General features: G+C 39.1%; 1 long non-coding RNA gene across 1 annotated transcript in view; it reads left to right on the top strand.

Moving 5' to 3' along the window:
* The first annotated feature begins 4,593 nt into the window (after positions 1–4,593).
* LOC119511613 overlaps positions 4,594–25,853 on the top strand; it is a 113,820-nt gene continuing 92,560 nt past the window's right edge. Inside the window, exon 1 of the long non-coding RNA XR_005212216.1 lies at positions 4,594–4,686. This is a non-coding gene — a long non-coding RNA (uncharacterized LOC119511613). The remainder of the gene's footprint in view (positions 4,687–25,853) is intronic.

Raw genomic sequence — 25,853 nt, 5'->3', positions numbered from 1 at the left:
CTGGGAAACAGTTTGAGAGCAAAATGGAAACTGTCTACACAAAATGCCTTGAAATGTTCAAAAGAACAACAAACAATAGGACAGAAAAACTATCATACAGAATTAGATTGGGTATGATATCTTAATAGGAGAATGGGAGCTCAAAATTATTATAATACTCTATGTGCTTGCATGTATTTTGGCATCTTCTATATCAAAACAATTTAGTCCTTAATAAACTTGAAAAGTATTTGGTTTCATTTTTATTTGCAGACTATATAACTAGTCTCTAGGGGGTTAAATGACCTGCTTATGTCCACACAGCTAAGATGGTGGATCTATCAACCTCTAAGATCAGGCTCTCCCATGTTTATTATTTCAGTCTATGTGAATTCTGTATTAATGTTAGTGTGATTAAGGAGGAATAATAGCATGAGAAATTTTCACTCCATATTTTGTAAGAAAAAAGTAAAAACATATCCACAGGCAATTTTTGTCCATTGTGCAATGATTGCCTCAAAATATTCTATTTATATGTGGTTCAGTTCCATATTATCATTCTTGTTTCGTACCTCAGAAGTCTTCCCTTTCATGAATTTTCTTGATATTTGCATTATTCATTGTTACCCAATGCTTGACTGACTTGGCTTTAATTCTTTTTGGTGAAATGACTAACACGTCATTTTTTATCTTACCTCTACACTTGAAGCAAAGCCCTATCCATTACTAAAAAATACTCTGTTGAGGCATAGCTCAAATACTATCTTGATTCCTCAGTTTCAAGTCCTATATTATTCCTACATTATGAGATTTTTTTTACAGTCTTTTAGTTATTTTGTGTATGCCTTAATTTCCTTTGAAAACCTAGACATTCACAGAGACCATATCTTTTGATAATTTTATCCATATCTTAATATCTTATTCTTCTTATGCACTCAGTATGTTATTATTGAATTAATCAATGTTGCTATAGTTTATTTATGACTATTTTCATAATTTTCTATGGTAATATAAAAACATATTTTTCTGGCTACATTCAACCAAAATCTGCAGGTCCCCTGATGTGACATTCATATTTCACTGAACAAATATTAAAGGGCCTAGTATATACTTTGTCCCACTCTAGTTCCTAGAAGTACAAGAGAAAACAAAAGCCTTTGTTCAAGAGCTTACAATTAAATTTTAATTGTGAATAAAGGAAATAAACAAGATACCTAAGTAAAAATAAATACAGTCAGATGATAACCCTATGAAAAAATAAAGCCAAGTATAATATTAATAGACATAATGGAATATCAATTATTTAGATTTGAAAAAAATGGACAATGAACAAAAGCTCATATCATCTTGTGACTTGTTATTCTCAATGATAGAGACATAATATAATAACAATAACAAATAATATTAATAATTAAAGTTACAAATTAAATAATCATATAACTATATAACTAGTTATTCATCCCATGCTTGTTTACACAAAGGCATGCTTCACAAGAATATATACAAAAATAAAGTAGAAAAATCATAATTAAAAACCAAGACCTGAAAGGCAATTATAGGTTATAACAGAAGATAAAGACAGGAGGAAAAGTAAAGCACAGTTATGTTTTATAGTTAAACTGACTTCTGTTAAAGGTTCTTCTCACTATTCAGCACTATTTCTAGAGCTGTATTGAGAATGAGCTCATGTACAGCTCTCCCTAGACTTGCTTGTATTCATAAAATAAAAGTTACATGAAAGCTTTGAAAACACAAAGAGAATGCAGTTATTTCAATCCTGTAATTATAGTATGGTACAAAGAGCACTACAATGATTTAGTAAAGTATGTGTGCTCTCTGAAGAATAATGACTTTGTTATTGAATACTATCACCACTTGCTGCACTTACAGTCAATCATGCAAGTATAAACCACTTTGGAAAGTGAGTAACTCTCCAGATTGTTATACATCTGCATAAAGAAATGTGAAATTAATATTTTTGCATTTATGGCTTTTAGATAAAGAAATATGGAATCCCTTTGGATCTTGGATTTTCTCCTCAGGAAAGCCTACTGCTTTATGATGCTGTGGTTCACATTTGGCCAGAATGTTCAAGAAGGCAGGTGTGTGTGTGTATATGCTGGGCTGGCATCTAAGGTCCCTTGGCTACAGCAGCACATCAATATTAAGCAGACTGTCCAATAGCATTATTCTGGTAATAGGTAAAGGCAGCCTAGCTCATTGTTAAGAGCATAAACTCTAGAGTCATTTTTCTCCAGAACTGGGAAATTATATTCTCTATATAGCATTTTTGCCAAAAAGAAAGGATAATACCTACAACATGTATTTTTAAATAAGAAATACACAATTTTTTTTAAATATTTCTAAAGTTACCTGTAATGTCTTTTAAAAATGACATATGTCTTGGAAGTTAGTGTTGAGGAAAAAAAAGAACAATAATCTAGAGAACAGAACTGTCATCATATATGCAATTGAGGGTGTAACTGAACATTGGGGACGGGGGAATTAAGCAGTTTGATAAGTTTACGTGATAGTGGTGTATGTGGAAAATTTGGAAAGCATGATGACTACAATTTCTTGGTATCTGTGGTCTTCCATTTTCTAGGAGTCAGAACCTGAAGAATTCATTTGCTTCAAAATAGCCATCAAGAGGACAGATCCAAAGAACTATGAAGAGGAACCGAAAAGGAATCAAGGCCTCCTCAGGCGCTGGCGCCGCCGACACCCCCGCAGACACCCGCTGCAACCGCTGATTGGCTGCTGGTCCCGGCGTGGCGGGCGGGCACTGGTCAGGCGCATGCGTGCGCACTCAGGGCGTCCCTGCCGCTACCTGGTGCGGGAGATGTGGGCTGGACGGCGAAGAGGCGCGTCTGTGGAGAGAACCTGCTCCGGCCCGCAATGTTCTCCCGGCTCAGCGTCCCCCTCCAGCCACCGGTCCACGGGCCCTCCTCAGCATTCTGAAATTTCCGGCATGGTGAGACTCTGGAAGAAGAGATTTGTTGGGGAGGTAAGAAACAACTGAACAACGAACATTCTGGAGAGAAGGGAATCCGGGGAGGGAAGCCGCCATTTCCGGGGGCAAAAGTGGGGTAAAGCAGCGGGCGTCCCCTGTGGAGGAGGGAGCGGGGCACCGGGGTCGAGCCTCGCCCGCCGTTTGCTGTTGAGCTCAGCACACCCCTACAGACCAGGCCTTGCACCCCGAATCTGAAGGAGTAAAGTGGGCACCGAAGAGTAGGTTGCGGAGGTGGGCCCTGGTCTCACCTCTTCCATTCCAGAGCCCGCAGTTTGGTGGGTGTGGTCATGAGGGAGCAGGCCCGCCACCCAACCCCAAGCCCCACACCTTTCAAGTCCTCAGGCCTCTCCCAGTCCCCTCCCCCACTAACACTTCTGTTCCTTGGACCACCGCAGGACCACCCCAGCCCCTCCCCCACCCCAGGACCAGCCATCCCCTCCCCCCACCCCAGTTCCTCCCCACACTGAGGCCTGGCCCTATACCCTCCCCTCACCCCAAGCCCAGCTCCTCCCCCACCTCAAGAGCAGCCTAGTCTCCTCTCCCACCAGAAGCCCAGTTTCCTCCCGCACCTCAGGACATGCCAGCTCCTCCTCCCACCAGAAGCCCGTTCTTCCACAACTTGTGGCCAGCCCAGTCCCCTCCCCCATCCCCGGCCCAGTTCCTCCTTCCCCTCATGACCAGCCCAGTCCCCTCCCCCACCCCAGTTCCCCACACCTGAGGCCTGAACCCTGTACCTTCCCCCACCAAGCCCAGTTCCTCTCCCACCCCAGGACCAGCCCTTTACAGGGCCCAGGCCAGGGCCCAATCCTGCTCTACCATTTTATCATCCCTCCCTCACCCCAATGCTCCCCCATACCACTTCCACCCATCAATCCCCTGGCCCCCCAGCCCATGAAAACACACCCCTTTTGGGTTCCCTGATTGAGTCCATTAGAGATCTTCAAAATCTCATGAGATTTTGTCCTTTAAAGAACTAGAAAACCAGGTTTGGTCAGACAGCACCAACACTGGTAAGGATATTTCTCTCCTGCTGAAGGGTAATTTGCTGAGTCAGCACACTCCTTCTTTCCTCTAGCTGCTGGAAAACTGAACGCTGTGGTGAGAGGTACATGATTTGGATGAAAATCAGGTGTAAGTTCAAGCCCTGATTCCTTCGTTTTCGTGCAGAGAGACTTTGGGCTACACAATAGTTATCCTCTGGGGTCTCTGCTTCCCTTTGGTAGAATAGGGATACCACAGTGAAGGCAAAGTGAAGTTACATGCTCCTCTCAGGTCAGCCCAGGACTTCTGCTTGGTAAAAGTATGACAGAGAACAATTTGGCAGAAATGTGAATGGAAGGACAGTGGCCAATTTGTTGGAGCATAAGGTGTGTCACTAAAATTGTCCCCTGGGTCAGCCAATAAGGAACTGGAGCTCGAATTGGAAGATAAAGAGGAAAGACACAATGAAAAGGCAGGACTAGCTTTCTAATTTTCAGTTTCCTTACCCCATTGGTAGAAGTTATCCAGAGAGATCTTTGCTTTATAAATGGATGCGTTAAAGACACAGTCTCTTTGTTTGTAGAGCATCTTGAAACTACACTCTGATTTGGGTGGAAACAGGCCACTGAGACCATAGGAGACCCAAGAAACAAAGGTTTGGAAGATTCAAGGCAGGTCTGAGCTGGACCAGAGTGGGCAAAAGATGTCTTCAGGTAAGATGGCCCCAAACCATCATTCTCTACACTGTGTCTACCTGCTGAGGCCCCTAGTAGGGGAAAGAAGAAGCAGGTGCACTTTTCTTGCTACGTCTTTGTGAGAAACAACCACAGTGTATAATGCTGCCTTTTCCAAAGCCACTGTCATGTTCAGAACTACTGCTTAGGATGAAGGAGCAGAGCAGGAGTCAGACAACAAGACTCAAACTTCTGTTTGGGTTTCAAGCAGGGGATAATGTGTGAGCTCCATCATCAGAGTACAAGGTCCCTGCCCATTCCATCTCAGGCCTACATTCCCCATTTCCCAGAGAAGCACAAAGGAGGAAAGTGGGGTGTCAAGAAAAGGCTGAAGATATCCCAGAGGAAGTGACTCTAAAAAAAAACTTCACGTTAAAAGAACCCTCAGATATTATGCAGTGTCAAATGGGAAAGGAAGCTGATCCAAACTTAGGAGTGAGACGTACTTTCTAATGTAACCAGTATGGTCAGTTTTTATACACAGCATAATTACATGGAACCTAGAATAGAAAATGATTGTTATTTTGTGCAGGTTAATGTAATACTCTGATACATCCCAGAGTATTTGGGGCAGGAAATAATAATGTATTTGCAAAGTTCCCTTGAGGGACTGGGAGAAAGTATAGAAATACTAAACTCTCTCACCTGGGGAATTCCTGATATTCTCACAAATATTGGGTATTCCCCATTTAATAAGTCAAGCCCTCAATCTGGGAGTTTGCCGATATGAAACTTATTCTTGCAAAGGAAAAGCTAAGCCTATTTATAGTTATCCTAAGGGCCACCCCCAGAGAAAATCTTTTGTTTCTCATATGTGGCCTCTCTCAACCAACTCTGCAATTAAACTCACTGCCCTCCTCCCTATGTGTACATGACTCCTAGTGTGAGTTTGGCACTAGCATCGTGGGATTGACGATGCATTTTTGACAAAAGGGGGGAAAAGAAATGAAACAACATAATGTATCAGTGGCTAAAAGATTTCAAATAGAGGTGAGAGGTCATTCAGGAGGTTATTCCTATGCATTATGTTGATTTTCTTTTTTAGTTTCTAGTATAGTAGAATAGCTAGAAGAAAATACCTGAATTTGCTGAACTGTCATCCAGTACACTTGATCCTTGATGATAAGTGTAGAACTATATCACTTTAATCATGTGACCATGGGATTTTGAAAACCTTTTGACTGACACTCCCTTTACCCAGTGTATAGGCAAAAGAGTAATAATATATGTATATATATGTGTGTGTGTATATATATATATATATATATATATGTAATAGGGGAAAGAAAAGAGTAATTATGAATATATAAAATAGAGGAATGAAGGTTATGGGATGGTTTTGGTGTTTTTTTCATTTTTATTTTTTTCATTATTTTGGAGTAATGAAAATGTTCTAAAATTGTGGCGGTGAACATACAACTATATGTTGATACTGTGAACCTCTGATAGTATACTTTGGATGGATTATATGGTATGTGAATATATCTTAATAAAATTTCATTTAAAAAAATCAGTTGACCAAAGATCTGAGGTTCTATTTCTGAGCCCTCAACTCGATTCCATTGATCAATGTCCATCTTTATACCAGTACCATGCTGTTTTGACCACTGTGGCTTGACAATATGCTTTAAAGCCAAGAAGGCTGATACCTCCACTTCATTGTTCTTTTTCAAGATGTTTTTAGCTATTTGATGCCCTTACCCTTCCAAATAAAACTGATCATTTGCTTCTCCATGTCTGCAAAGTAATCTGTGGGAAATTTGATTGGTATTATATTGAATCTTTACATCAGTTTGGGTAGAATTCAAGTCTTAATAGCATTAAGCCTGCTGATCCCTGAACATGGAATGTTTTTAGTTGGTTCAGGTCTTCTTTGATTTATTTTAGCAAGTATTTTTTCTGATAAATTTAACTTTATTTGATGCCTAAAGGTATCAATGGTTTCCTCTTTTTTTTTTAAAGTTGTGGAACATAATTATATAGAATTGATAACTTTCCAAGTAAACTTTAACTAGTAGTTAGCAAATTTCAAAGAATGTCATGGATTGCATATCCACATTTTCAGTTATTTCTTTATTGTGAACTGTAACATATATGCCAAAGGTGACAACTTTCCAAGTAGGAATTAACAATTAGTTGTATAAGAAATTTCCAAGAATGTTGTGGGTTATAGTTCCATACGTACAGTTATTTTCTTATTGGGAAATATGGCATATATTCAAAAAGGTGATAGCTTTCAAATTACAATACAAGTAGGTATATAGTAAATTTCAAAGAATGTTATGGAAGTCAGTTCTATCATTTCAGTTTTTGCTGCTAGTTATTGTAATACCCTAGCAAATAAGAAAAATAAACTTCTGTAGAGATTCAGTACTCTTATTCCTTTATTAAATTCTGTCCTGTCTATTGCTGCCCCTTCCTCTAATATAATCACTTTCCCAATCTTCAGGGATGTGTAGGCAGTACCACCCTAACTTGTTCATGTTGAAAAGTTGTGTCAACATTACAGGAAAAAGGGATGCAACTGGTGGATTTTCTTGAAGAGGTGGTTGCCTCTGTGTTTTGGGACTTAGTTGGCATAGGAGCTTACTGCAGGATTTAAGTTTCTGAAGAATGAACTTAGTGAGTGAAACTATTATAGACTCTCAGATAGGGATCTGGGTATTTTTTAGGGTTTTCAAGAAGGTGGTTTACTGTGGCCATTTGAGATATGTAGCTGAAGTTTGCATAGGAGTGACCTCCAGTATATCCCATCAACTCTATTTGAAATGTCTTAGCCACTGAAACCTTACTGTGTTACCTTTCTTTTCTCTCTTTTTGTCAAAAAGGAACTCCCAATCCTTGATGCCAGGGTCAGGCTCACTTCTGGAATCCATGCCTCATGTTGCCAGGGAAACACTCACTTAGGGGTCCTGTCCCATGTCATGGGGAGGGTGATGAATTTATTTGCAGAGTTGGGCTTAGAGAGAGAAAGTCCACATTTGAGTAACAAAAGAGGTTCTCTGGAGGTGAATGCTAGCCATAATTATAGGTGGGCTTAGCCTCCCCTGTATAAAGAGCAAGCCTCAAGGTCAAGGACTTGAATTATAAAGTAGGGAGTTCCCAAGATCACACGGTATATATATTTTTTTTTAATTTTGAAATAAATTCAAAGTTATGGGAACAGTTGCAAAAACAATACTAACCCCATGCAAAGAATTCCATCATACCCTGACCCCCTCCCCTGATAGCTCAATCCACCAACTTTAACATGCTATCACATCGCTATTTCTTTCCCTCCCTATCATCCATCATCTATTGCTCTGTCTTCTGAACATATGAGAGCTAGCTGCACACATCCTTGAACATACACTATAATTCATATATACACTTCCCATGAACAAGAACATTCTTTTATGCAATCCCATTAAGCGCAGCTAAGAAGTACAAGAGATTCAACAATGACACAAAGCTTACATTCTGTATTTCCTTTTCCTTATGTCTCAACTGTGTCCATTTGAGCCTCCTGTCCTCCATCCCCCAATTCCATCCAAGTTCATCCTTGGCATTCAATTGTCATCTATTTAGACTGTCTTTTTTTTTTTTTTTTGCAGTTTTGGAAACACATATACAGCCTAAATCTTCCCATTCCACCCCCTCCCTAGCCTTCCATTGGTGGGATTAATCACATTTAGAATGTTGTAGTGCTCTTTCCCACTATCCATTACTAGAAATTTCCCTTCACCTCACACAGCAACCCTACACTCATTTCTTAACTCCCCATTACCCCTTCCCCCATTTCTCTTTACCCATACTCTGCTTTTCATCTCTATGATTATATTCTCTGATAATTTCTTTGTGTTTACTGTGGGGCTTAAAATTAACCTCTTAAATCCATAACAATCTTGTTTTTCTTTGATACCACTGTCACTTCAATAGGACACATAAACTATGTTCCTATACTCTTCCATTCCTCCACCTTTATATAGTTGTCTAAAATTACATATTTTACATTGAGTTCAAAACCACTGATTTGTCATTAGAGTTTGTGTATTTTGTATCCTGTAGGAAGTAAATAGTGGAGTTACAGTTAAAAAATTATTGACTTCTATTTGTATTCCATTGTGGTTGGAGAATGTGCTTTGAGTATATTCAATTTTTTTTTTTAATTTCTTGAGGCTTGTTTTATGTCCCAGCTTATGGTCCCTTCTGGAGAAAGATCCATGATCACTACAGAAAAATGAGTGTCCTGGTGATTTGGGATGTAAGATACTATATATGTCTGTTAAAATTCTCTATATCTCTTTCCCCTTTCTTTGTTTCTCTGCTGGTAGGACTCCCTATAGAATCTGAAGTAAGGCAGGTCTTTTATTGGCAAAGTCTCTCAGCATTTGTTTGTCTGTGAAAATTTTAAGCTCTCCCTCAAATTTGAAGGAGAGTTTTGCTGGATAAAGTGTTTTTGGTTGGAAATTTTTGTCTCTCAGAATTTGTATGTCATGCCACTGCCTTCTCGCCTCCATGGTGGCCACTGAGTAGTCACAGCTTAGTCTTATGTCGTTTCCATTGTATGTGGTGAATTGCTTTTATCTTGCTGCTTTCAGAATTTGCTCCTCCTCTTTTTTGAGAGTCTGAACAGAATATGTCTCGGAGTGGGTTTATTTGGATTTATTCTATTTGGAGTTCGCTGGGCATTTATGCTTTGTGTATTTATATTGTGTATAATGTTTGGGAAGATAAATACTCTTGGCCATGTATTGGCCCAGGTTTCTTTTCATTTGTATAGATGCAATATGTAGATTTTAGGAAAGGTGCTTCGCCTCCCTGGCTCACAGTATGACCAGGGCCTCTGCTGGGGGTCAGGCATGCACATTCCAAGAAACTGCTTGATATCAGTTAATCTCTGGGCACCTGTGATGAGTTGGACCAGTCAACAAGTTCTACTTGATACAAGGTTTGTTTCCCTTCTTGTGTGCTAGCCTTGATTTCTTGCAATATTTTGTGTCACCCTGGGATCTGTATAATGGCATAAATACTGAGACACTTTCAAGAGAGTCCTTTGATGCAGGATCAAAATGGTGATGACTTTTTGGTGTTAGTTTTCAGTGTTTTCTAGGCTTAATTTGGGAGAGGAGAGGGGACTTTCAGAAGGCAGGGATGATGGAGTCACCTGCATATGATTTGAACCTCGGTCCAAATATTATAGCCCTAATGGATTCCCTGCCTTGGGTTGCAGAATCTCTTGTCCCTGACACTCCAAGGGATCCCTTGGAAGCTGTGAAAACCCATGGTTCATCCCACTTTAAACATGTTGCTGACCTTGGGAGACAGAATACCCTGATGGGGCACAATGTATGTCCAGCCTCAAATTGAAATTTAGTAGCAATTGAAATTCAAAGAAGACTTCCCTGACCCATCTGATCCCAAATGATGTGCTAATGCCAAAGAGAGTAGCCTCAGGGGGTACTAATCCTGCCCATTCTTCCCAAACCCTCTGAAAACCACGTTCTTGTAAGTTCACCCTCCTCTGAGTTTCTCCCTTCAAGAGGAGGGCAACCACTACCTGTGAAATGTATTTATTTATTTATTTTTTACAACATATTAATATTTCCTTAAATTTCTGTTCTTAGGAAATCTTTTTTCCTGAGCCATTGAAATTAATGCATAAATAAAATCTGTCAATCTTTTTCTATACTTCAAGCATTTCCTTTAAGATCAAACACATTCTCTTATATATGTTAAATCACATTAGGGATTTAACCTTGGTATACTGCTGGTAACTTTAGGCATAATCCTTACAAAACCAGTAACACCACTAATGCCCTTTGTTACACACCAATCCTGAAAATCAAAGATGCTGATAGAAATGAAGGAAAATTGTTAAACACCAATAACCAATCTAGATTCATGTCATATATTGTATTCTCTGGTTGGGTATATATTCTTCTTATTCTGGATATCTATAATTAAGTAAACAGGTATATTTTCCTTAAGGTGGTCATATTTGAAGACATGGGGGTAACCATTTGTTACAATGTTCCTCGATTTGGATTTATTCTTCATTTACTCTTGTTAATTTAAAGTTTGCAGATATCTGGATGGATGCTAGAAATGTATTAATCCATCATGTGATTATTTATTAATATTGCTGTTCTAATTTTTATTTCATTTTATCAAATTTTTAAGTTAATCTAATTTGAAAAACAACACACACATACCAAAAAAAAAAAAAATCTAACACATATTGCAAACTTAAAAAAGCAAAAATTAAGAAATCATATTACCTCAAGTAACTAATTTCCTTCAGCACATTGCTCTTGGCTTGCAATAATGTGGTATCTTGAGGACATTTGCTGATAAACATTTCTCATATTTTTAATTGTAGTGTTAATTGAGGACATATAATTTCATAGCAGTAATGTCTTTTGGTGCACACTCCTATCTTACTCATTTTCCTGTCATTTCTTTCAGATGCGTTGATATCCACTGCTTCATTTCCAACTTTTGCACTATCAGATGTAGATTTCTCAGCTGAACGTGATGTGCAGAATCTGCTATGGTAGACACCAACAGGTAAACATTCTTTCCATCACTCCAAGGAACATTTCCTTACCCATTAGCTGTCACATAATCATTGGGAAACACCAGCGCCAAGAAACCTCCTAAGGTAACCTTCTAGTCCTCTAGAAGGTGGCAAGAAAAGGGAGGCAGACCAGGTTCACAAAGCGGCCTGGACTTCAGGGGGTTACTGGAAATGGGAAGTCACACACTCCCTGCCCCTCCCCCCACACACATCACAATGAGCCCTGGGTTGCTAAGAGACAGGCCTCAGATACAGTGTCTCTTTCTCAAGTCTGAATAATGAAAGGGCACCAAAACTCAGGGAAATTTGGCAGGAGGAATTGTGGTCCCTTCCATGTGAAGTAGCTGTGGAGGCCTGCTTTCGCAGCCCAGAGGATCAGCTACACCCCTGGGATTCGTTGAGGATTGGCTCTCGCAAATATTTCAGGGAGCTTCCTAGTATGTGGCTGCCTGGGGCTTTCAGGTAAATACCACTGGCCATGTATAGCCCCAAGTTTCTTTTGATTTTCTTAGAAGCCTCCTTTAGATTTGAGGATGGGTACTTATATTCCCTGGTTCACACTCTGAGCATGGCCCCTGATGGGGCTTTGGCTTGAACATTGAAAGAAACTGCTTGATATTTAGGAAGCTGTGGGCACCAGGGATGAGTCAGAAACAGTCAACAAGTTCTACATGATAGGAGGTTTGTTTCTCCTCCTGTGTGGTAGCCTTGATTTCTTGCTATATTTTTTTTCTGCCTGGGATTTGTGTAAAGGCATATATCCTGAGCCACTTTCAAGAGGGTCCATTGATGCAGGCTTGAAATGGTGATAATTTTTTGGTGTTAGCTTTCAGTGTTTTCTAGGCGTAATTTTGGAGAGGAGAAGGGACTTTCAGAAGGCAGGGATGATGGAGTCACCCGAATGTGTTTTGAACCTCAGTCCAACAATTATAGCCCTAATGGATTCCCTGCCCTGGGGGTACAGAATCCTTTGTCCCTGACACTCCAAGGGATCCCTTGTGAGCGGTGAAAACCCACCGTGCATCCCACTTTCTACATGTTGCTGACTTTGGGAGCGAGAATACTCTGGTTGGGCACAATGTATGTTCAGCCTCGTATTGAAATTTAGTAGCAATGGAAATTCAAGGAAGACTTCCCTGACCTGTCGGATCCCAAACGTGCTGATGCCAAAGAGAGCAGCTTCAGGGGTACTGATGGGGCCCATTCTTCCCAAATCCCTTGAAAGGCAGGTTCTTGTAAGCTCCCCCTGCTCTGAGTTTCTCCTTTCAAGAGGAGGACAACCGCTACCTGTGAAATGTATTTACTTTATTTATTACAACATATTAAAGTTTCCTTAAATTTCTGTTCTCAGGAAATCTTTTTGGCTGAACCATTGAAATTAATGCATGAAAAAAGTGTCAAACTTTTTGTATACTCCTAGCATTTCCTTTAAGTTCAGACACATTCCCTTATATACTAAAAGAAATAGTCTCACATTAGGGAGTAAACCTTAATCTACTGCTGGTAAATTTAGGCATAATCCTTATCAAACCAGTAACAGCAGTAATGCCTGTTGTTACACGGCACTCCTGAAAATCAAAGATGATGATAGAAATGGAGGAAAAAGGTTAAACACCATTAACCAGTCTAGATACGTGTCATGTATTGTATTCCCTGGTTGGGTACATATTCCTCTCATTCTGAATATCTATAATTAAGTAAACAGGTATATTTTCCTTAAGGTGTCATATTTGAAGACAGGGGGTGAGCATTTGAGAGAATGTTTCTCAATTTGGATTTATTCTGCGTTTCCTCTTGTTAATTTAGAGTGTGCAGATTTTTGGATGGATGCTGGAAATGTATTAATCCATCATGTGATTATTTATTAATGTTGCTGTTTTTCTAATTTTTATTTCATTGTATCAAATTTTTAAGATAATCTAATTTGAAAAACAACACACACACACCAAGAAGAAAGAATCTAACACATATAGCAAATTGAAAAAAGCAAAAATTAAGAAATCATATTACCTCAAGTAACTAATTTCCTTCAGCATATTGCTCCTGGCTTGCATTAATGTGGTATCTTCAGGGCATTTGATTAAAAACATTTCAGTTCATAGATTTTCATAGCAGTCATGTCTTTTGGTGCACACTGCTATGTTGCTTATTTTCCTGTCATTTCTTTTACATACATATATATATATACACATATATACACTGCTTCATTTCCACTGTTTGCACTATCAGATAGAGATTTCTCAGCTGAACATGATGTGCAGAATCTGTTATGGTCAACACTAACAGGTAAACTTTCTTTCCACCACTCCAAATAAGATTCCCTTACCCATTAGCTGTCAGATAAACATTGGGAAAAAGCAGCACAAAGACACCTCCTAAAGTAAACATCAATTCCACTAGAACCTAGGAAGAAAACAGAGGCATACCAGGTTCACAAAACGGCCTAGATTTCCGTTGGTTGCTTGAAATAGGCATTTCCTCAAGCCCTGCCCCTCCCCCCAACTACCTCACAATGAGCACGGTGTAGCTAAGAGACAGGCCTCAGATACAATGTCTCTTTCTGGGTTCTGAAAACTGAAAGGGCACCAAACCAGTGTAGGAATTTTTAGGAGGAATTGTGGCCCCCACTGTCTGAAGTAGCTGTGTAGGCAGGCATTTACAGTGCAGAGAATGAGCACCACCCCTCAGGATTTGGCTCTTCCAAATGTTCCAGAGAGCTTTCTGGTATGTTTGGCTGCTTGGGGCTTCAAGATAAATGCCCTTGGCCGTGTTTGGGCCCAAGTTTCCTTGGATTTTTGCATAAGTAATCTTTAGATTTGAGGATGGGCCCTTGGCATCCCTGGTTCACTGTTATCAGGGCCCTTGATGAGGCTAGGGCATGCACATTCCAAGAAACCGCTTGATATCACGGATGCTATGGGCACCTGGGATGTGTCAGACCAGTCAACAAGTTCTACTTGATAGGAGGTTTGTATCCCACGTCGTGTGATCTCCTTGACTTCTTGCTATATTTTGTGCCTGGTCAGGATCTTTGTAATGCCATATATACTGAGACACTTTCAAGGCAGTCCATTGATGCAGGAACAAATGATGATGAATTTTTGATGTTACCTTTCATTGTGTTGGAGGCTTAATTTGGGAGAGGAGAGGGGACTTTCAGAAGGCAGGGTGATTGAGTCAACTGAATATTGTATGGACCTCATTCCAACAATTCCCATAGCCCTGGTGGATTCTCTGCCCGTGGGGCCAGACTCCCTTGTACCTGGCACTGCACAGGAACCCCAGGAACCCATGAAATCCCATACTTCATCCCCCTTAAACATGGTGCTGACCTTGGGAGACAGAATAAACTAATTGGGCACTATGCATGTTCAGCTTTGAATTGAAATTTAGTAACAATGGAAATTCAAGGAAGACTTCCCTGACATCTCTGATCCCAAATGTGGTGATGCAAAAGAGTAGCTTCAGGTGGCACTGATCCTGCCGATTCTTACCAACTCCTCTGAAATGCCGGTCCTACTAAGTTCACCATGCTCTGACTTTCTCCCTTCAAGAGGAGGGCATGCACTACTTGTGAAACGTATTTATTTTATTTTTTACACAATATTAACATTCACTTTATTTCCTGGTCGAAAAGCTTTTCTTGTCAGCCATTGAAATTAATACATAATAAAAAGGTGTCAATCTTTTCTGTGATTCTAGCTTTTCATTTAAGATGAAACACATTCTCTTATATATTCAAAGAAATATACCCACATTAGGGAATTAACTTTGGTGTATGGCTAGTATATCATTTTACAGATAGCCCATACCCAACCAATAACACCATTACTACCCTTGGTAACAAACACATCCTAAATATCAAAGATGATGATAGAAATGAAGGAAGATAGATAAAACCCCCAACAACCAGTGTAGATTCATATCTTATATTGTATTTTCTGGTAAGATATGTTTTCATCTTATTCTGAATATCTATATTTAAATAAGTAGGTATATTTTCCTTAAGCTTGTCATATTTGAAGACAGGGGTGTAACCATTTGATAGAATGTTCCTAAATTTGCATTCATTCAGTGTTTCCTCTTGGTAATTTAGAATTTGTGGATTTTAGGAGAGATGGCATAAAAGTATTAATCCATCATGTGATTATTTATTAATGTTGACAGTTTTTTCTAATTTCTGTTTCATTTTATCTAATGTTAAGTTCATCTAAATTGTAAGCCAACACACACACACTCCAAAACAAAAATAACATAACATATTTCAAATTGAAAAAAGGAAAATTTAAGAAATCATATTACCTCAAGTAACTGCTTTCCTTCAGCATATTGGTCCTGGCTTGAATTAATGTGGTATCTTCAGAGCATTTGCTGAAATACTTTTCATGTCATAGATTTTCATACTAGTCATGTCTCCTGGTGCACACTGCTATGTTGCTTATTTTCCTGTCATTTCTTTTTGATACTTATATATACACTGCTTCATTTCCAATGTTTGCACTATCAGGTAGAGATTTGTCAGCTGAACATGATGGGCAGAATCTACTGTGGTCAACACCAAGAGATAAACTTTCTTTCCACTACTCCAAATAAGATTCCTTTAACCATTAGCTGTCAGTTAAACATTGGGAAAAACCAGTGCAAAGAAACCTCCTAAAGTAAACGTCAATTCCACTAGAACCTAGGAAGAAAACAGAGGCAGACCACCAGGTTCACAAAGCGGCCTAGATGTCAGGTGGTTCCTTGAAATGCGCATTTGCTCAAGCCCTGCCCCTCCCCCCAGCTACCTCACAATGAGCATTGTGTAGCTAATAGGCCTCAAATACAATGTCTCTTTCTGGGTTCTGCAAATTTAAAGGGCACCAAACCTGGGTAGGAATTTTTAGGAGGAATTGTAGGCCTTACCATCTGAAGTAGATGTGTAGGCAGGCTTTTGTAGCCCACAGGATCAGCTGCACCCCTGAGGTTTGGTGAGGATTTGGCTCCTCCAAATGTTCCAGGGGCCTTCCTGGTTTGTTTGGCTGCTTGGGGCTTCAAGATAAATGCCCTTGGCCCTGTTTTTCCCTAAGTTTCTTTTGATTTCACGGGAGCAATCTGTAGTTTTGAGGATGGGTGCTTAGCATCCCTGGTTCACAGTGTTTCCAGGGCCCATGATGAGGCTTTGGCATGATCCAAGAAACTGCTTGATATCAAGGAAGCTATGGGCACCTGGGATGAATCAGACCAGTCAGCAAGTTGTGCTACATGGGAGGTTTGTTTCCCCTGTTGTGTGATTGCCTTGATTTCTTGCTATATTTTGTGCATGCCCAGGATCTGTGTAATGGCAGAAATATGGAGACACTTTCAAGGCATTCCATTGATGCAGGACAGAAATCATGATGATTTTTTGGTATTACCTTTCAGTGTTTTGAATGCTTAATTTGGGTGAGGATAGGGGATTTTCAGAAGGCAGGGATGATGGAGTCAACTGAATATTGTTTTAAGCTCAGTCCAACAATTCCCATAGCCCTAATGGATTCTCTGCCCATGGGGCCAGACTCCCTTTTCATGACACTCCATGGCATCCCCTGGAAACTGCAAAAACTCACCCTTCATCCCCTTTAAACATGGTGCTGACCATGGGAGACAGAATACCCTAATTGGGCACTATGTATGTTCAGCCTTGAATTGAAATTTAGGAACAATGGAAATTCAAGATAGACTTCCTCTGACCTCTCTGATCCCAAATGTGCTGATGCCTGAGTAGCTTCAGGTTACAATGATCCTACCCATTCTCCCCAAATCCTCTAAAAGGCCGTTCCTTGTAAATTCACCCCACTCTGACTTGCTTCCTTCAAGCGGAGGGCAACCACTACCTGTGAAATGTATTTATTTTTTACACCATAGTAACTTTTGCTTTATTTTCTGTGGTTGATAAATCTTTTTTTCTCAGCCATTGAAAGTAATGCATAAACAAAATGTGTCAATATTCTTGTAGGCTTGTAGCATTTTATTTAAGGTTAAACACATTCTCTTACATATTCAGAGAAATATTCTCACATCAGGGAATTAAATTTGGTGTACTTCTAGTATATCATTTTCGTCCTAATCCATACCAAACCAATAACACCATTAATGCCCTTGGTTACAAAGATATTCTAATTATTAAGATGATGATAGAAATGAAGTAAGAAGCAAAAAAAAAAAAAAAAAACACCTATAACAATTGTAAATTCATATCATATATTGTATTTTTTCTCCAGTATCTATTCATCTTATTCTGAACATACATATTTAAATAGATATATGTTTTTTCCTTCAGCTTGTCTTATTTGAAGACAGGGGTTTAACCATTTTATAGTATGTTCCTCAATTTGCATTTATTCAGTGTTTCCTCTTGGTAATTTAGGGTTTGCAGATTTTTGGCAGGATGGCTTAAAGTATTAATACATCAGGTGATTATTTATTAATGTTGAGGTTTTTTACTAATTTTTTTCATTTTATCTAATGTTTAACATAAGCTAAATTGAAAGCCAACACACACACCAAAAAAAAAAAAAAAAAAAAAAAAAAAAAAACATTTCAAATTATAAAAAGCAAAAGTTTAAGAAATCAGATTACCTCAAGTAACTACTTTCCTTCAGTATAGTGCTCCTGGCTTGCATTAATGTGGTCTCTTCAAGGCACTTGAAGGAAAACATTTCTCATATTCTGAACTGTACTGTGAATTCAGGCCATATATTTTCATACCATCATGTGTTTTGGTGCACTCTCCTATGTTACTTATTTTCCTGTCTTTTCTTTTAGATAGATATATATTCCCTGATTCATTTCCAACTTTTTCACTATCAGATATAGATTTCTTTGCTGAACATGATGTGCAGAATCTGGTATGGTCAACACCCTGGGAGAGATTCATTTTGACACCAGAACTCCAGAGAAGATGGCAGCCACGTGCCTTCCCAGCTAAGAGAGGTTTTCCAGATGTGATTGGCCATCCTCCCCTAAAGGTAACCGATTGTTAATGTGTTAACTGGGACACTTTATGGCCTTAAGACTGTGACTGTTTGACCAAATAAACCCCCTTTTATAAAAGCTGATCCATTTCTGGTGTTTACATTCCAGCAGCATTAGCAAACTAGAACAGTGTCCAAAATCCTGAAACTGAAACTAACCATGAACAAGTATTGAATAAATGCAAATTGAGGAACATTCTAAAAAATGATTTTTCAACACTCTTCAAATATATAAAGATGAAAGAACAATGATATATATTTGGATTAGTGGGAATATATACACCTGACAACCAAATGTGATGTATGATATAGGACTGGACCTGTTCGGTTTTTTTTCTTTTTCTTCCTTCATTTCTGTCATTTTTATTATCATAATGTTTTGCTTGCTATAAAGGGCATTATTTGGGTAATTGGTGAGATATGGATAGGGCCTATAGATGAGATACTAGTACTACACCAAGGTTAATTTTCTGATTTTGAGAATCTTTTGGTGAACATAAGAGAATTCTTGTTTCTTAGATGAACTGCTACAAGAATATAAAAAGAGAGAAACTTTTTTTAATGCATCAGTATCCACAGTTGAGAAAAATGAGATATTATCAACAAAAAATAAAGCAAGTGTTAACTTGATGATAAAAACAAAATGAAACACATCAACTTCAGATGAGGTAGTTGCCCTCCTCTTGATGGCAGAGGGTCAGATCAGGGTGAACATACTCTGAACTGCCTTTTGCCTGATTTGCAAACAATGGTCAGAATCTGTACCACCTGGGGCCAATATATTAGGCCTCAGCACTTTTGGGATCAGATGCACCAGGGAAGTTTTCTTGGAAGTAACTTTGCTAATAAAATTGATTTCAGAGACTGAACCACCAACGTGCCCCATCTGGGTGATCTGTCTCCCAAACACAGCACCATGTATAACAGGGGTGCAGGCTGTGCTTTCACAGTTTCTAGGGGAAAACTCACCATGTCAGGGCAAGGGGAGGATGGCTCCCAGAGCATGGAATTCCATAGGACCCTGTAAAATTCTTATACCCAGAAACAAACAATATTTCATGGACACCATCATTTCTGCCTTCTGGGAGTACCCCCACCTCTCCTAATATATACCTCCAACCTCCTCAAAACTAATACCACAAATCATCAACATTCAGCACTGCATCACCAGACTCCCTTGTAAATTAGTTAGCATTTATGTCAGGAGACCCCTGGCAGGCACAAAATACAGCAGCCAAGTGTGGCATTAAGATCACCCAGGGAACAAACATGATTTCAGGGAGAACCTGTGGACTGCACAGACTCATCCCAGATGCTGAAAGCTTCCTTGATATCAAGCAATTACTTGGAATGCACATGCACATGCCCCATTATGGATACTGCTCACAGTACAAACCAGGGATGCTAAGCACCAACCTCAAATACACTGGTAACTTCTGTGCCTTTGAAAAAGTTAGTCAGTCCCCCACCTCAGCCAGGTGCAATTATCTTCAAGCCCCAAGCAGCCAAATCCTACCAGTATGCCCCACTGGGAATTTTAGGACAGAATCTTCTTGGGAGAGTCAAAAGCTCACCAGGATCAGGTGTGGAGATTTTCCTGTGGGCTGCAGATGCATCCTGCATACAGCTACTTCATACCACTGGGGACCTAATTCCTCATAATGTTTGCCCTTTAAATTTTCAGACCCCAGAAGTAGCGATTGTGTTTGAGGCTTTTGCTTAGCAACCTGGTGCTCTTTGTTTAGTAGGCCTGTGGCTCCTCGGTGGCACATGTGCTTTCCAAAGTACCACCTGAAATTGAGGCCTCTTTGAGAAACTAGTCTCAAGCTGTGTTCTCCCAGGATTTAGCTGAAATACGGTTTCCTTCCCAAGGTTTCTTAGTGCTGGGAATTCCTGCTGTATACTTATCACCTCTTGGGACAGGAATTCCTATTAGGCTTGATGTAAAAAATTCAGTAACTGTTGATGTAGATTGGAGAAATTTCTGCACACAGTGTTTGGCAGAGAAATATAAATTTAAAAGTGGGTAAGTTGGACATAAAGTAGTGTATAGGTAACTAGAAGGAAAGACAGGAAAATGAGAAACATAGGAGTGTGTAGCAATGCATGTGACCCACAAGAAAATACATGGCCAGTTTAACAGTACACTTTATAATATTAGAAATCTAGTTTTAATCAACTGCGTTGAACATACTACATTAATGCAAGCTAGTATCATGATGCTGAGGAAGAGTATTTACTTTAGGTTGTTTTCCATATCATTTGATTTGTTAGAAATATATTTTTTTCTGTCATGTTTTCAATTTTTTTGGTAAAGTTAAAAATAAAATGTAGTAAAAGTGTAGAAAAAGTAGTAAAAAAAATTAACTTTGAATAAGTGTTCACACTGATGGCACCATACGTTTCTGTTATTCATGCCCAAAACCAAGAAACTAAATCTAATCATGAACACATATTGAATAAATACAAATTGAGGAACTTTCTAAAAAAATGATTCTTCAACACTCTTTAAATGTGTCAAGATGAGGAAAAAAGATGTGTATTTGGACTAATGTGTACATACATAACTGACAACAAAATGCAATGTATGATATGTTAATGGACCTGTTAGATATTTTTTTCTTTTTCTTCCTTCATTTCTATCATTATTATATTAGGTTTTGCTTGGTATAAAGCACATTATTGTGGTAATTGGTGATATATGGTGTGCCAGTTTGAATGTATTGTGTCCTCCAAATGCTATTATCTTTGATGTCATCTTGTGTGGGCAGATGTTATCAGTTTTGATTAGATTTCTTTGAGTGTTTGGAGATGTGCCACACCTAGCTATGGGTGATGACTCTGATTGAATAATTTCCATGGAGGTGTTGTTCTGCCCATTCAGGTTGGGTCTAAGTTGATCAGTGGAGCCATATAAATGAGCTGACATAACAGAAGGAGGTCAGTGCAGCTGTGAGTGATGTTTTGAAGAGGAGCTAAAGCCAAGAGGGACCCTTTGAAGAAAGCACAGGAACTGCAGATGAGAGACAGTTTGAAAACAGCCATTGAAAGCAGACTCCTGCTCTGAAGAAGCTAAGAGAGGACAAATACCCCAAGTTCAACTAAGAGTGACATTTTTGAGGAACTGCAGCCTAGAGAGGAACATCCTGGGAGAAAACCATTTTGAAACCAGAACTTTGGAGCAGACACCAGCCGCATGCCTTCCCAGCTAACAGAGGTTTTCCAGACACCATTAGCCATCCTCCAGTGAAGGTACCTGATTGCTGATGTGTTACTTTGGACACTTCATGGCCTTAAGACTGTAACTGTGTAACCAAATAAATCCCCTTTTATCAAAACCAATCCATCTCTGGTGTTTTGCATTCAGGCAGCATTAGCAAACTAGAACATATGGATGAGGCCTATAGATGAGATACTAGTACTACACCAATGTTAAATTTCTGATTGTGAGTATCCTGTGAATACATTAGAGAATTTCTTTGTTCTTAGATGAAATGCTGCAAAAATATATAAAAATGGAAACTTTTTTATGCATTAATATCCATGGTGAGAAAAAGAAGATATTATCAACAGAAAGTAAAAAAAAAATTATCTTGCTGGAAAAAAGAAAAGAAAAGAAATCAACTTTAGACAAAGTGGTTGCCCTCCTCTGGAAGGCAGAGTGTCAGTTTAGGTGAACTTATAGGGACAGGTCTTTCACTGGATTTGTGAAGAATGGTCAGAATCATGCCACCTGGAGTAATCTATTGGGCATCAGCACATTCTGGATCAGAGGGGCCAGGGAAGTTATCTTGGAATTTACTTTGCTAATAATATTGATTTCTGAGGCTGGACCACCAATATGCCCCAACTGGGTGCTCTGTCTCACAAGGAGAGCACCATAAACAAGGGAGATGTGGGGTGGTCCTTCACAGTTTCTAGGGGAAACCTCTCAGTGTCAGGACCAGGGTAGGCTAGCTCCCAGAACAGGGAAATCCCTTAGGGTTTTAAAAATTTTTGACCCAGAACCAAACAGTATTCCATGGACACCATCATTCCTGCCTTCTTGGAGTCCTCTTGTCTCTCCCAGTATATGCCCCCAACCCACTCAAACTAATACCGCATAATGTCATCACCAATCAGCCAAATCCTACTAGGAAGTCCCCCTGGGAATTTTGGGAGGGAAACTGCTTGGGAGAGTCAAAAGCTCAGCAGTATCATGTGTGTAGCCCATACTGTAAGCTGCACAAGCATACCAAAATGCTACTTCAGAGTGCTGGGGCCCCAATTCTTCCTACAAATGCCTGCTCACATGAGGTGCCCTTTAAATATTCAGTCCCCAGATGGAGCCATTGTATTTGAGACATTCACTTAGCAAAAAGTTGCTCAATGTTGGGTGGGATGTTGGCTCATCACTTCCAGGAACCTCATAAAATCTAGGCTGCTTTAAGACCCTGGCCTGAGGCTACCTTCTCCCCAGGATCTGCCTTAAGTATGGTTTCTTTCCCCAGGTTTCTTGCACTGGGAATTCCAGCTGTATATTGGACATCTCTTGGTATAGGAATTCCCATTAGGATTGATGGAAAGGATTCAGTAACTGTTGGTGTAGATTGTACAAATATCTGTACATAATGTTAGGCAGAAAAATATATGTTGAAAGTGGGTAAGTTGGACATAAATAGTATATATGGAACTAGAGGGAGAGACCAGAGAATAGGAAACATAGGATTGTGTAACAATACACATGACCCAAAAGATAATACATGGCTTATATAAACTGTACACTTTATAGATTTAGAAATGTAATTTTAATCATCTGCATTGAAGGTACCACATTAATGCAAACTAGTAAAATGATGCGGAGGAAGAGAAGTTACTTTAGGTTATATGCTTTTCATAGTCACTTGGTATGTTCTGTTTGAAATATGGTGTGTTTTTGTTTTCTGTGTGATATTTTTAATTTTCCTGTAAAGCTAAAAATAAAATGAAATAAACAAAAAGTAGTTTAAAATTAACTTTGAATACATGATCACACTGACAGCACCTTACATTTCTGCCACTCATTCCCCAAATCCAGAAACTCAATCTAATCATGAACAAGTATTGAATAAATGCAAATTGAGGAACATTCTAAAAAATGATTCTTCAGCACTCTTCAAATATGTCAAGAAAAAGGTAAAATAATATATTTGGATTCCTGCAACTATATATACCTGAAAACAGAATGCAATGTATGAGATGAGATGTGACCTGTAATTTTTTTCCTTTTTTTTCCTTCATTTCTATCATTATTATATTAAAGTTTTACCTGCTATAAAGGACATTATTTGGATAGTTGGTGAGATATGGATAAGGCCTGTAGATGAGATATTAATAGAAGATCAAGGTTAATTTTCTGATTGTGAGAATCTTTCTGTGAATACATGAGAAAACTCATTGTTCTTAGATGAAATTCTACAAGAGCATATAAAGATAGAAACATTTTTATGCATTAATATCCTTGATTGAGAAAAATGATATATTATTAACAGAAAATAAAGCAAATGTTAACTTGGTGGAAAAAAATAAAATAAAATAAATCAATTTCAGATGAGGTGGTTGCCCTTCTCATGAAGGCAGAGTGTCAGACCAGGGTGAACTTACTCTGACCTGACTTTCAATGGATTTCTGAACAGTGGTCAGATTCAGTGCCACCAGGAGCTAATCTTTTGGGCATTAGCACATTAGCATTCAGATGGCCAGGGTAGTCTTCTTGGAATTTACTTTCTTAATAACATTGGTTCCAGAGGCTTAAACAACAATGTGCCCCATAGGGTGCTCTGTCTCCCAAGGACAGCACCATGTATAAGGGGGATGCACGGTGTGCTGTCACAATTTCTAGAGGAAAACTCATCATGTAAGGGCAAGGGGATGCTGGCTCCCAGATGATGGTTTTCCCTTAAGTCCCTTTAAATTACTTGGACCCAGAACCAAACAGTATTCCATGGATACCATCATTCTTGTCTTCTGTGATACCCCTCACCTCTCCCAATATATGCTTCCAACACACTCAAAACCAATTTAACAACAGGTCATCACAATTTTGGCACTACGTCACTGGACTCCCTTGAAAGTCAGTCAGCATTTATGCCCAGACGGGTCTATAGCAGTAACATAATACAACAGCCAACCCTTGGCATTAAGAGCAGTAAACAAACAGGATTTCAGGTAAAACCTTTGTACAGCATGGACTCTTCCCAGGTGCTGAAAGCTTCCTTGATATTAAGCAGCATCTTGGAATGGACATGTGCATGAGCCATTGCTGATCTGCTCACAGTGAGCATCAGGGATGCTAAGTGCAAAACCTCAAATCCATTGATAACTTCTGTGCTAATGAAAAAGTCAGGCCCCAACTCAGCCAGGCATACTTATCTTAAAGCCCCAAGAAGCCAAATCCTACCAGGAAGTATCCCAGGGAATTTTGGGACAGAATCTTCTTGGGAGAGGCAAAAGCTCAGCAGGATCAGGTGCAGCTGATCTTGTGGCTGCAGAAGCATACCTATACATCTACTTCAGATTGCTGGGGCCTCAGTTCCTCCTACAAATGTCTTCCCACATGAGGTCCCTTTAATTTTCAGTCCCCAGAAGGAACCATTGTATTTGAGGCTTTCGCTTAACAATCTGGTGCTCACTGTTAGGTTGGCAGGTGGCTCGGCGATGGCCCATGCACCTTCCAAGGAACAGCCTGAAATCTAGGCCACTTTGACAACCTTGTCTGAGGCTGTCTTCTCTCCAGGTTCTAGCTGAAATATGGGTTCTTTCCTGAGGTTTCATAGCACCGGGAATCCCTGCTATATATTGGGTTCCTCTTGGATTAGGAATTCCTAGTAGGATTGATGGAAAAAATTCAGTAATTGTTGGTGTAGATTGTAGAAATTTCTGCACATAATGGTCAGCAGAGAAATACATATTTGAGACTGGATAAGTTGGAAATAAAGTAGTGTATATGTAACTGGAAGTAAAGACAGGAAAATCAGAAATAGACGAGTGTGTACTAATACACCTGTCCCATAAGAAAATACTTGGCCAGAATAAATGGTACACTTTATACTATTAGAAATGTAATTTTAATCAACTGCATTGAAGATGCCCCATTAATGCAAGCTAGTAACATGATGCTGGGGAAAAATATTTACTTAAGGGCATTTGTTTTTTGTAATCATTTGATTTGTTTTGTGTGAAAAATGATGTTTTTTGTTTTATGTGTGATATTTTTAATTTTTTGGTAAAGCTAAAAATAAAATGAAATAAAACAGAAAGTAAAAAATTAACTTTTAATGATCACAATAACGGCACCATTCATTTCTGCCATTCATGCCCCAGATCCAGAAACTCAATCTAATCATGAACAAGTATGGAATAAATGCAAATTGAGGAACATTCTAAAAATGTTTCTTCTTCACCCTTCAAACATGTCCAAAAAGGAAAAAAAAGATACATATTTGGATAAATGTGAACATATATACCTGAAAAAGAAATGTGATATATGACATGAGACTGGACCTGCAAGTTTATTTTTCCTTTTTCTTCCTCCTTCTATCATTACAGTTATATTACATATTTCCTTGGTATAA

The sequence above is a fragment of the Choloepus didactylus genome, chromosome 16 (assembly GCF_015220235.1).
Source record: "Choloepus didactylus isolate mChoDid1 chromosome 16, mChoDid1.pri, whole genome shotgun sequence".
Lineage (NCBI taxonomy): Eukaryota > Metazoa > Chordata > Mammalia > Pilosa > Megalonychidae > Choloepus > Choloepus didactylus.
The sequence above is the reverse complement of the archived record's forward strand: the minus strand, read 5'-3'. Positions and strand labels throughout refer to the sequence as shown.